We start from the raw sequence: 13,600 nt of genomic DNA, 5'->3' as shown, positions 1-13,600 counted from the left end.
TGACAATGAATACTGCAATGTATTCGAAACGTCGGCAAACTGTACGTGATATGCGTACAAGTACAACACGGTTCAACCCGGAAAATAAATTAAATAATTCTCTTTTTTTTTTATCGGAACATATTGTAAAGTGTTTTCAAAATAGCATCGCCCAATATTGAGGCACTTTAGGGTCGGTACGAGGGTGCTCTCTCCTTACAGTAAGTCCCTTTATAACCTAGCCTCTCTTCGCTGACCTTTTCGCACAAAGGCCACCACCACTTCCTGCTTGGCCCTTACGTTATATTGGATTACACAGATTTCGTGACCATGAGAAAACGAAATCTGCAGGTTGAAATGATCAAACTCCCCGACTGTTCAGAGCTGAAAAAAAGGTGAGCGTTATCAAAAGGGATGATTTCTCTCTACCAGCTGAATATGGTATCGACTCCACTTACTGGGGATTCTCTCATCAATCTTTCCTATCTGAGATCACTTGGTCAAATCTTGTTCATTTTCCGACGCACCGACTGAATTGGCTGCGGGCCATGTGTTAACAATCGGGATATAATGAATTCATGCCCTAGACTACTATCCGCAACACTGAAGATCGATTTCCATGGTTTCCTATATTCACACCAGGCAAATGCCAAAGCTAGGCCTTAATTAAAGCCAATGTCATTACATTCCCGGTGCTTGCCGTTTCCTAACCAAGTACATTCAAACACCTGTATGCGACGTTCATGAATAAAAAAAAAAAAAAAAGGAATGTTAGAAGAAGAATATGTCCGCCTCTGTGGTGTAGTGGTTAGTGTGATTAGCTGCCACCCCCGAGGCCCGGGTTCGATTCCCGGTTCTGCCACAAAATTTGAAAAGTGGTATGAGGGCTGGAACGGGCTCCACTCAGCCTCGGGAGTTAAACTGGGTAGAGGTGGGTTCAATTCCCACCTCAGCCATCCTGGAAGTGGTATTCCGTGGTTTCCCACTTCTCCTCCAGGCAAATGCCGGGATGGTACCTAACTTAAGGCCACGGCCGCTTCCTTCCCTCTTCCTTGTCTGTCCCTTCCAATCTTCCCATCCCCCCGTAAGGCCCCTGTTCAGCATAGCAGGTGAGGCCGCCTGGGGGAAGTACTGGTCATCCTTCCCAGTTGTATCCCCCGACCCAGAGTCTGAAACTCCAGGACACTGCCCTCGAGGTGGTAGAGGTGGGATCCCTCTCTGAGTCCGAGGGAAAAACCAACCCTGAAGGGTAAACAGATTAAGAAGAAGGATAGTTGGCGGTGGGGTTTGAACCCACTCGCCTCCCAAATTCAGAGTTGTACCATAGCGATTTATGTAATTATTTTATTATTATTTTACAAGTTGCTTTACGTCGCACCGACACAGATAGGTCTTACGGCGACGATGGGATAGGAAAGGGTTAGGAGTGGGAAGGAAGCGGCCGTGGCCTTAATTAAGATACAGCCCCGGAATTTGCCTGGTGCGGAAATGGGAAACTGGGGAAAACCATCTTCAGGTCTACCGACGGTGGGGTCCGAACTCACTATCTTCCGAATGCCAGCTCACAACTGCGGCCGGCTAACCACACGGATAACTCGCTCGGTATGGACCTAATGATGTTAAAGAACGTATAAGTGATATAGTCTGCCTCTGTGGTGTAGTGGTTAGTGTGATTAGCTGCCACCCCCGGCTCTGCCACGAAATTTGAAAAGTGATACGAGGGCTGGAACACGGTCCACTCAGCCTCATGAGGTCAACTGAATAGAGGTGGTTTCGACTCACACCTCAGCCAACCTCCAAGTGGTTTCCCCCTTCTTCTCCAGGCAAATGCCCGGATGGTACCTAACTTAAGGCCACGGCCGCTTCCTTCCCTCTTCCTTGCCGATCCCTTCCAATCCCCCTCCCCCTCCCTTACAAAGCCCCTGTTCAGCACAGCAGGTGAAGCCGCCTGGGCGATGTACTGGTCCTCCTTCCCAGCTGTATCCCCCGACCCAAAGTCTCACGCTCCAGGACACTGCCCTTGAGGTGGTAGAAGTGGGATCCCTCACTGAGTGCGAGGGAAAAACCAACCCTGGAGGGTAAATGGATTAAGAAAGAAAGAAAGAAAGAAAGAAAGAAAGAAAGAAAGAAAGAAAAGTGATATAAACTGTGTAAAAATATGCTAGATATGTGAAGAGTATTGATACGTATTACATGTGCACCAGGTTGTTTCGATACTTCAGTTATTCTATACAAAAGCCAGTCGACGAGAAAATAGGCATACCAAATATCAGTCTGACATACTTCGTTAATGAGAAGGAATGACAATTTCTAAGAGAGCTCGACCATAAATCTTCTTCACTCCGCGTAGGAAGCACTCGCGAACGCGGGCCTCTTTAGCTCAGCGGCAGAGCACTGGTCTTGTAAACCAGGGGTCGTGAGTTCAAATCGCACAGGAGGCAGTGTTTTTAAGTCTAGATCAGCATGCAATATAGAGAAAAATTATGAGTGCAGAAATATATGTATACATATTACCCCTGTAAAGTCCTGCTCTTTAAGTAAATGGTTAGCGTAGTGGCCGTCGGTACAGGGCTCGACTTTCGGCGGAGCTGTGTATTTCATTCTTAAATGATTAATTCCCTTTAATCGGGGGGTGGCTGTTGTACTGTTCCCAACATCCCTGAACGCACAATAGGCTACTGTCCACCACAACAACTCGCAGTTTCCCACCTATGGCAGATGCCGTCCACCCTCGTCCGCTTCGTGAATTTCGTAAGGGTTGCACCAGGTAGAAACAACCAAACGAAATTATTATTACCCTTGTACTGCAAAATGTTGGTTTGGTATTGGCTTGAAGACCTTGTGGACTGATTCTGGTTCACTGCGGGTTCAAGGAGGGAACAAGTTGTATTTTTAGGCATATTTGGAAGAAAATGAGTAGTGTGTAAATGGATAGAGGATCTGTGTATTTTATTACATGTGCTTGTTACATGTTCTGACCAATTCAACGTCTCGTTCATTACAACACCTAAGTTAGTCACTGATGCGCAGTAGGGAACGACATCGCTCTTTAGCATAATTGTAGACACGTAGGTACGTTTTAGCATATTAAAATTTTCCCTTATAAAAATAATAATTATAGGTTGAGATTGATTAGTAAACTGTTTTAATAGCATAGGCATGGCGTTGCTGGACGTCAGAGTTAATTTTGTCAGTGACTGTACATATGTCACTTCTACGAAGGTGATGATATATTTGTAGATCATCTTCATAAAGTTGGTACTTACTACATTTTAATGTTTCAGCAATGTCATTGATACAGAATGCAAATTAATATTGGACCAAAAGCCGAACCCTGTGCGACACTATAAATACCTGATTCTGCCATTCAGAACTCATATCTCCCACTGTAACTCGTTGCCCGCGGCCAGTGAAATGAGAGCCGAAAAACTGCAGCACTGTTGTTTTCAAATTGAGATTTCTAGAGTGAACAGGGATATATATATATATATTTTTTTTTTGCTAGTGGCTTTACGTCGCACCGACACAGATAGGTCTTATGGGGACGATGGGATAGGAAAGGCCTAGGAGTTGGAAGGAAGCGGCCGTGGCCTTAATTAAGGTACAGCCCCAGCATTTGCCTGGTGTGAAAATGGGAAACCATGGAAAAACATCTTCAGGGCTGCCGACAGTGGGATTCGAAGCCACTATCTCCCGGATGCAAGCTCACAGCCGCGCGCCCCTAACCGCACGGCCAACTCGCCCGGTACAGGAATATCTAGGAGTTGACAGTATCAAATGCACAACTTAAGTCTGATAAAGTATATAAAGTCACACTTCGTTCATCTATTAAACCAAATCCTATGCCACTACAGCCCTGACGGGGCTTGGTCTATCAAGCGACCGCTGCTCATATCGAGGCCTGCAGATTACGAGGTGACGCATGGTCAGTGCGACGCATCCTCAAGCCGTTATTTTTGGCCTTCTAGACCGGGTCGTTCGTCTATTGCAAGTCTTCGCAGTTGCAGTGCAATGCCCTCTCTTAAAGCCTGATTAGTTAAATTTTTGCTCCGTACTGCATTAGAGTATTAGTAAGTAAACTCTTGTCCTCGTCCTGAGGCGGTGCAGCTCTTTTTGGGCACACCCCGAGTAAAGGTGAGCTGCATGTGCCATTTGAATCACATACCAGCCTTCCTGAAAATAAAAATGAAAACCTACAACCTGTTTTCCACTCATTGACCGGATCAGGGATGTATTGAATGAATCATATATAGGCTATTAGTACGATGGGGTCGCCACTCCCAAAGTGATTTATTAATGACTGATAGATGCTATGAAATGAGAGTGGAGAGTGTTGCTGTAATGGAAGATGACAGGGTAAACCGGAGTACCCGGAGAAAAACCTGTCCCGCCTCCGCTTTGTCCAGCACAAATCTCACATAGAGTGACCGGGATTTGAACCACGGTATCCAGCGGTGAGAGGCCGACGCGCTGCCGTCTGAGCCACGGAGGCTCTACCGGCCTGCCTGACATTCTCAAATTTCTGGCATTACCCAGGCCCTCAAGGACGGCAGATAATAATGCTAATCGCTGCGCTGCGGAGGTGAACATCAGAGTATTTAAGAAGTAGGAAAACCTCTCTATGCATTGAGCACAGACATGAAGGTCATATTACTTAAAACACATTATTCTACCTCTTCTTCTACAGCTTGTTCCCACACCTGTGGGGTCAGGGGTACGAACCGTGTCGCACAGGTGGATTTGGCCCTGTTTTACGGCCGGTTACCCTTGCTGTCACCAACCTTATATAGAGGGATGTAACCACTATTGCGTGTTTCTGTGGTGGATGGTAGTGTGGTGTGTTGTCTGAATGTGAAGATGAGAGTGTTAGGACTAACACAAATACCTAGACCCCGAGCCAGAAGAAATAATCAGACGTGATTAAAATGTCCGATCCGTTCGGTAATCGAATTTAGGATCCTCTGAACCGAAGGCCTCAATACTGACCATTCAGCCAAGGAATAGGACACATTGTTCTACCTCCGGCGTTGGAAATATTGTAACATAAATGTGATTCCTTTGAAGGCGTCAATGATAAAGTAAGAGAGAGAAAAAAATGAGCTCACTCCTGGCTTGACTAACTTATTGTATCAAGTCTATATTAGACTACTTACCTTCACAGAAGTCAGTCTAGGATCTAGGAGACAGAGCTCCATTACAGTTCTTACTGCAAAATACAGCAGTTCATTACCAGGCTACGCCAATCCTGATTTTATTTCCGGTTATCCATTTATTTATCCAGTTAAATTTCAGTTAATCTGGTTATCGTACAATCCACCAACGATTCCCGTAGGCTCCAACACTTACCTGCAAAGAAGAAAAGGATAATTACAAACATCAGTTCATTAGTGTATCTAGGTTGTTAAAATACATAAGTAAAATTGAATGGCGTATGGCTTTTAGTGCTGGGAGTGTCCGAGGACATGTTCGGCTCGCAGGTGCAGGTCTTTTGATTTGACTCCCGTAGGCGACCTGCGCGTCGTGATGAGGATGAAATGACAATGAGGACAACACATACACCCAGCCCCAGTGCCGGCGAAATTAACCAATGATGGTTAAAATTCCCGACCCTGCCGGGAATCGAACTCGGGACCCCTGTGACCAAAGGCCAGCACGCTAACAATTTAGCCATGGAGCCAGACAAATACTTAAGTGGTCTCATATTTAATGTGTTAGGATCATTGTGTTAAGAAACAAACAACTAAAAATAAAAAAAATTAACAAAACACAGCAAAACCACATTAGTGTACCATCATCATCAACATATCGCCGCCAGCGGATCGCGCGCAGTCATCTGGTTCTCCCCGGTCGTCATCGCTCCTAAGAGCTTGGGACCGGGCGAGTTGGCCGTGTGCGTAGAGGCGCGCGGCTGTGAGCTTGCATCCGGGAGATAGTAGGTTCGAATCCCACTATCGGCAGCCCTGAAGATGGTTTTCCGTGGTTTCCCATTTTCACACCAGGCAAATGCTGGGGCTGTACCTTAATTAAGGCCACGGCCGCTTCCTTCCAACTCCTAGGCCTTTCCAATCCCATCGTCGCCATAAGACCTATCTGTGTCGGTGCGACGTAAGGCCCCTAGCAAAGAAAAAAAAAAGAGCTTGGGAAAACTTTCCTTTCAAAAATGAGGAGACTGTTGTAATTCTGTTCCGGACACTCCAGGTCGGTGGCGTGCCAGATGCGACCGTGCCGCATGCGACCCGTGCCACTAGCGACCGCATAATCTATGCAGATCAATTGAAGTGTTTGATGGGTCGCTTGCGGCACGATGCGTATCTACTCGGTCGCTATTGACACGATAATGGCTTGGTCGCATCCGGCACTGTCGCATCTGGCACGTAACCTCCAGGTCTCCCACCCTTACAGCACAACACGCAGCATAATTTGTATAGCATGGATTTGGGGTGTCTCGACAGAGTATGCAAATTGAGAAGTTGACTGAGGCTGCAGTAACAGCTATTTCCGGCTTGGTTTTTCGCATTTATCTCTGTTTCAAATGATGCTTGCTCCTTAAAACCTGCTCCCAAGTATTGTATTTGAACTCGCAGACTCTTTTGAAGGATCGGACCCCCTATTTAACAATGTTTTTGTTACTTTCATTCATCTGTCTCTGTCTTTGACAATATGTAAGTAACTGAGGTATGAGCGATGCTAGTAATGCCATTCCTTGTGCAGCCAGTCCCTGCTATGAATGGTGTGAAAATGTTGCTCATAGGGTCGGTCGGTGCATGCATTCCAGTGGGCTTGGCAGACTGATATGCAATAGCAACTTCTGGCTCAATGAGGAAAGCAACGGGAAACTACCTCACTCCTGATTTCCCTAGTACGCCTCTTCAGTGATGCCTAGGCCATCTATGACAGCTGATGGCAGAGCTGTTGAGGATCCAATCAGCCATAGGGCTGAAGACTGAACATACATACATATCCCTGTACCAGGTACAAGCTTCTCTCCGACTTAGCAGACGGTACTCAGTAGATTCTTTTAACTTAAATAATTTCGTAGGAACTCTTAAAACCAGAACAGAAGATTAGAATTTGTTTTGTCGGAATTAATCTATCCACTCCAGTGTGCACATTTGACACTGTTATCAAGCACATTCCTGAAAAATCTGGCCAAAATTATCAGAAGTTCAGTGAAAAAAAATTTCTCAGATGATACTTTAAATTCGATGTTGTATAGTGCAAAGAAGGTTAGAGAAGGGGTATTTTGTCTCTGAATGGGAAGCTAGTATTTAGTTTTACAATATTTGCAATTGCCAACTCCCTATTCAGGATGTACATTCACCCAGTACGGAAAATATCCGACGAGCAGAATATGGTACTCCACAGACTGAATATCGACGAAGAATGTCTTTCCCCTAAAACTAACGAAAGAAAGTTGCTTCAGATATTCAAGGTTCGATCTTCTCAGTGGTGGTGTCAATTTTCTCATAAAGGAAGTGGGTGGATTTTGTATACAGATTGCTCACGGGCTACTTCCTAGATGTCTCATATGTTTTCGTCTGAACCTATACGTGGTGAAGATGTGCGACTTGTCAGCAGTAAGATCGGTTTTATAGTATGGCTGTCGAACACAACCCGCTGGAGCTAAATTGATTGCAACGAGACTGGAACCTCGGGCATGTGTCGGGGTTCTGTCGGAGCACCGAACTACTGTGCAATAATCGTCATCATCGACTAAGATCATCAATGGCTCAGTCTATCAGGCAGCGTGATTGGAAGCTTCATTGCGCCCCTACGGAAGACGAGGAGCAGACATCATAGTCACCAATAGAAAGGATCATAAAGCAACTATATTAGAGCCTACCATTCACTTCGACAGGGACTTGTATCAGGTTGAGGAAGTTATCTTGAGAAACAAGTCATTTACGAAGCATTGTAAGAAAATATCGACGAAGAAAGTCTTCCCCCTAAAACCAGGGCCTCTTAGGGTGCATGCACTGTGCACGGTGCAAAAGACGACTTCGCTAGGTTGACCAGATTGCAGACCCACCACTCCTTCATTTGGAGCAATAGCGCTTACTCTCTCTCTCCCCACGCCTGTCTCGCTCGCTCCCCCTGTTTCCCTCTTCCACACTTGCTCCGTAGCGCTCCAAATCCGAGCTGAGTTTAGCCGACTAGAGCCGAGCTTAGCCGCGTAGCCCAGAGAGGAAGCGTTGGTCCGAAGCGAGCCGAGCGGGACCGATGCACTGTGCACGGAGCTCTTGCGCCTCAATTTTCACGCGTGAGATTTTGGGCGTTTGAGAGGCCCTGCCCTTAAACTAATGGAAGAAAAGTGTTTGAGATATCAAGGGGTCCTTTCCTTTCTGCAGAGTGCAAAATTCCTTTTGATCAATGGAGCCAGAGATGCATTATCAACAACAACAAAAAACGGGCGCTCTACAAATTTAAAACTTTCATTCCACGAAGCTGAGAAAGTATTGATGGAGATCCTCAGGAACTCACTACGAATGAGACATTTTTGTTTGTATTGTAAACATTAAGTGATTCTTACTATTTTCCATTTGTAATTGTAATTTAAATGGTATACAAACTTACTTTTTATTGTATTCATAATCTACGTGGCCACCATTATTGGAAGACGGATGATTTATTTATTCAATAAACGTCAGTTGTACCGACAGTAACTTAACTATGATGTTGCAGATCTCTAGATACGGTTAAGGTACGGTAGCCTATACCAATGAGTTTCTAAAGCAAGTCTAACAACATAAAGTAGTTCATTCCTTAAAATAACCTAGTCAGCTATTTCATTCTCGTTCAAGGAACTGGTAATGTTTCGTTGCCGCCTCTGCAATAATACGCATAACGGGTTTAAGGCGACGTTATCCGTTTCAAAAGCTCGAGTAGCTTTCGAACCTTTATAAATCAGAGAATGTTTCAGTAGGACCTACATGTTGGCAATGGAGAAGTTACTATAAGACATGTGATTTTCTGAACTGTCTTGTTATTTATTTATTTACCAATTTTATAATGACTCCAGTAATGCCTAACTTCTTGGCTACATTTTCAGTGTAGCGGTCTCCGGTTCAGAGGATCAATGGCCGGTAATTTTAGCCATGGCTGGTTAATTACCCTGGCTCTGGAACTGAGTGTCTGCGTTCTTCTTAATACACACTTTTCGGATTATACCACACTACCAAACGCCTGAGAAACATGCAACAGAGTAATGCATTCCTCTACACAGGGCTGGAGTCAGGAAGTGTAGCATACCTGGCATCCAAACTGCGCCAGATTCCACCTGCGACACCACCAAAGGGTGGAAAAAGCGGCGGAGATAGAAGAAAGTCAATATTTCCAGCTTTATATAATAATAATAATAATAATAATAATAATAATAATAATAATAATAATGGCTCTTGGAGGATTGTAAGGTAAAGTAATCACTATCCATAATCTGGACACCAAGTGTGACAGAGTAGTTCGCTCAATGACCGTCCGCCTTTGCCCCGAGGAATTAACCTGATACACACTTCCAGTATAGGTAGAATGAACTCCACGGGCAAGTACCCTCTTCAGAAGTGGAAGTGTCGTTTCTGCATGTTTCTACTTCTCGATGGGAAATCGAACCCGCGACCTCTTGCGTATACCTAACAAGCCTTCGCCACCTCGATTAGGCAACCCCTATAGTATTATTTATTATTATTATTATTATTATTATTATTATTATTATTATTAGTAGTAGTAGTAGTAGTAGTAGTAGTAGTAATAGTATCCGACCCCATGGACTTTTCATTTCAAAAATGTCACATGCTTTGGCCGAGGTGCGAATCGCAGCTACCTGGGAGAGAAACCAGTGGCTATGTCACTCAGCTATCATCCCCTGCTCGTATGTATGTATGTACAAGGTGTGTGAGAAAAGTAATGAGACTGGCAACACTGCGGGCGATCTGGCAACGTTGTATCTACCGGCCTGTGAAAGAGCGGTTTGTTTATCCCTTCCACGTCCTCAGTCCGAGTTACAACTCCGTACAGTTAATACATTATTTTTGACAACGTCATCAGTGAAGTTGTGTTTTGGTTGTGTGTTTTAGAGCAACGTTGGTGCAATAAAATTTTGTGTTAAACTTGGTGAATCCGCGAGTGTGATTTGAAAAGTTGAAACAGGTCTATGGGGAACATTGGTTATCAAGAGCACAAGTTTTCCGCTGTCACAAATCATTTTTGGAAGGCCGAGAATACGTTGAAAATGAACCTCGCTCAGGGAGTCCTTCAATTTCAAAAACTGACGAAAACGTTGGACGTGTGAGGGCTCATGTGAGATCAGAACGTAATTTAACAATAAGGATGATGAGTGAACGGTTCGTGTGAGACCCGACATTGCAGACAAGTGGATGCTTCATCATGATAATGCCCCGTGTCACACGGCCATTTCCATCAGCGAATTTTTGACCTCAAAACGCATTACTGTTGTTCTTTAACGCCCCCCCCCCCCCCCAGACCTATTCACCTGACGTGTGTCCTTGTGACTTTTTCTTTTTTCCGAAATTGAAACATGTCCTAAAAGGATGCATTTTGGAACTCTGGAGAACATTCAAAAGACTGTGACCGACCAGTTAAAGGCCATACCAGTTGAAGACTTCCAGCGCTGCTACCAAGAGTGGGAACAACGACTCCGCCGGTGTATAGCTGCCCAAGGGAACTACTTTGAAGGGGATAACATTGTTGTTTGAAAAAAAAAAAAAAAACTTTAGTTAGTATAAAATCAGTCTCATTAGTTTTCTGACACACCTCGCGCGCGCGCGCGCGCGCGCGCGCGTGTGTGTGTGTGTATGTGTGTGTGTATGTATGAACAAGCAAGCTGGCCGTGTCTTTAAGCTCATGTAGCTGTGAGCTTGCATTCGGAAGATGGTAGGTTCGAATCCCAACGTCGTCAGCCCTGAAAATAGTTTTCCGTAACCAAAAATATGGCTTACAATTGAGATAGCTAAATAAAATTCAGGAAAATCAATCGTCAAAATTACCAGTGTTTCGCCCCAGTGCGGGTCGGGACTGCATTGTGTTGATCTCAGGATAGCTTGTAATAATTAGTGGTGTCGCTACCGGCGTGCTAGCGGTGCGGTATCCAACTGATGAGCCCATGCCGCACTGGGGCGAAACACAGGTAATTTTTGACGACTGAGTTTCCTGAATTTTATTTAGTTTTCCGTAGTTTCCCATTTTCACACCAGACAATCCGGGACTATATCCTACTCAAGGCCACTGCTCTACCTTTCTAATCCCAGCCTTTTTTAAATTCTTGCGTCGCCGAAAACCTTCGATGTGTTAGTGCGACGTTAAACCACTAGCAAAAGAATGTATACGTGTATATATGTATGTATGTATTTCCCAAACTGCATATAGAATTCAAATGAACTATTTAAATGAAGAACAATCCGATTCGCATTCCGTTCATAGCAAAATTACTTTTTGTTACATCTCTGGTGACTAAAAGAAATTCCAGACTTTCCATTTTTTTATTTATTTTATTTATTTCATTTCACCTCATTAGCACTATATATTTATGATAAGGTAACTAATTACGGGTTATTAATGTACAGGTGATAAAGCGAGCGGAAGGAATTTATTTGGGTGCGATAAATTATTATCAGAATTCTACAAAGAGTTTTACCCTTTCCCATTAGCTTTGATTACTCAAGTGAGTGAACAAAATACTGGTTGTCGATAAACATCCAATTAATATTTCGTTCGCGAAGAGAAGTTAGAAATGTTCCGCATTAGCACGTGTTTCAATAATTGCGTGAGTAACACTCGCAGGTGAAAACATTTCATTTTTCTGGCATGTTAATTAATTCAGCAACTTCTCTGTTTCGAATTCTTTTTTCTCGAAGTGGTCAAGAGTTGCCAAGAAGGATTCTGGCACAGAATTGGCTCGTTCCTCCCACGCAGTGCTCGCTCTATGGAGGATTAATTTGAAGTTCTGTCTTACCCAACTCTGGTCCACCGAGTGGTCCTTAGCGTTCAATCTGAACACGATACTTTTTCTTGACAGGGTACAGGGTAAATAACAATGAACTTGTAACGGGTGTTCAATTGAAACGTAGACAAAGCTGGCAACACTACAAAATAAACCACGGAACAGTGAAGAGGTGGCAGTCTGAGACATGCGAGGGAAACGTTGAAGCTACATTCGTGTTTTATGGTTACATCCAGATGAATACAACGTCTCACGATTCGACTCTTGTGAAACTCTTGTTATTGCGCTTGACATTATTGCTTGTAAGCATTTCTTCTGATTATATTAAACACGTTTGCGAAATTACTAACTGGTTTGATGGTAGGCAGTTCGTGTTTAGGAAAATTATTCCAGAGAGGCTCAACTTTTACGATTTCAGCAAGATATAGCTGTTATTTTAGATTCAGGTCAAATGGACGGTACCACTAACCTATCCAAGACTTTCGACAGGATATAATAATGATTTCGTGTGGCTATTTCTAGCCGAGTGCAGCCCTTGTAAGGCAGACCCTCCGATGAGGGTGGGCGGAATCTGCCATGTGTTGATAACTGCGTGTTATTGTGGTGGAGGATAGTGTTATGTGTGGTGTGTGAGTTGCAGGGATGTTGGGGACAGCACAAACACCCAGCCCCCGGGCCACTGGAATTAACCAATGAAGGTTAAAATCCCCGACCCGGCCGGGAATCGAACCCGGCACCGTCTGAACCGAAGGCCAGTGCGCTGACCATTCGGCCAACGAGTCGGACTTTCGATAGGATAGATCATGGGAGACTACCGATCTATTGAACTAGATAAAAGAGTGCTTGGATGGGTTGCTAATTTCTAGAAAATAGAACTCAGGGAATTGGAGTAGGTGAAGCGTTATCTGGTCCTGTAACAATTAAGAGCGAGTCCCGCAGGGGACTATTACAGGACCTTTATATTTTCTTATAAATATATAAATGATACGAGTAAAGAACTGGAATCATAGAAAGGCTTTTTTGCGGATGATGTTTTACTGTACAGAGTAATAAGTGCGCTACAGGTTTGTGAGTGACAACAAAAATACTTCGACAATGTTGTGAGATGGACAGCAGACACTGCTATGATGGTAAACGTGAGGGAAAAGTCAGCTTGTAAATTTTACCAAGAGGAATATTCGTCTCAGTTTTAATTGCTGTGTTAATAGGTGATAGTGAAACGTCGCAACCCACTATCTCCACAGTTGCGGGCCCCTAACCGCACGGCCAGCTCGCCAGGTTTGTAGACATTTAGGCGAGTCACTCATAAGTACGTTTATGTATAGACTTGTATACGTCACATACAATGGGTCCATGGAGAAAATATTGTAGATTAAATTAGTTACCGAGCAAGTGGCTGCCCGGTTTGAGGCGTGAAGCTATCAGCTGGCATTCGGAAGCTTTGAAGATGATTTTCCGTGGTTTTACATTATCATACCAGGCAAATACTGGAGCTGTGCCTTATTAAGGCCACGATCGTTTCCTCCCTACTCTTAGCCCTTTCCTATCTTATCGTCGCAAAAAGACGTATCTGTGTCGGTGCAGCGTAAATAAAATTGAAAAAGAAAAATAATAATCACAGAGGAGCATCAACTGGGGAGAGCGTACTTATAGCAATCATCCTACTAA

At 44.1% G+C, this 13,600-nt stretch overlaps 1 protein-coding gene and 1 non-coding gene across 2 annotated transcripts in view; one reads left to right on the top strand and one right to left on the bottom strand.

The window, feature by feature from the left end:
- The window catches only part of LOC137496879 (uncharacterized), a 487,890-nt gene that overhangs the window by 238,108 nt on the left and 236,182 nt on the right, over positions 1 to 13,600 (bottom strand). The gene's annotated exons all lie outside the window — the stretch shown is intronic.
- Positions 2,349 to 2,420, top strand: TRNAT-UGU (transfer RNA threonine (anticodon UGU)). The gene has a single exon. It is a non-coding gene; the product is annotated as a tRNA-Thr (tRNA).

The sequence above is a fragment of the Anabrus simplex genome, chromosome 1 (genome assembly GCF_040414725.1).
Source record: "Anabrus simplex isolate iqAnaSimp1 chromosome 1, ASM4041472v1, whole genome shotgun sequence".
NCBI classification, from domain to species: Eukaryota; Metazoa; Arthropoda; class Insecta; order Orthoptera; family Tettigoniidae; genus Anabrus; species Anabrus simplex.
The sequence above is the reverse complement of the archived record's forward strand: the minus strand, read 5'-3'. Positions and strand labels throughout refer to the sequence as shown.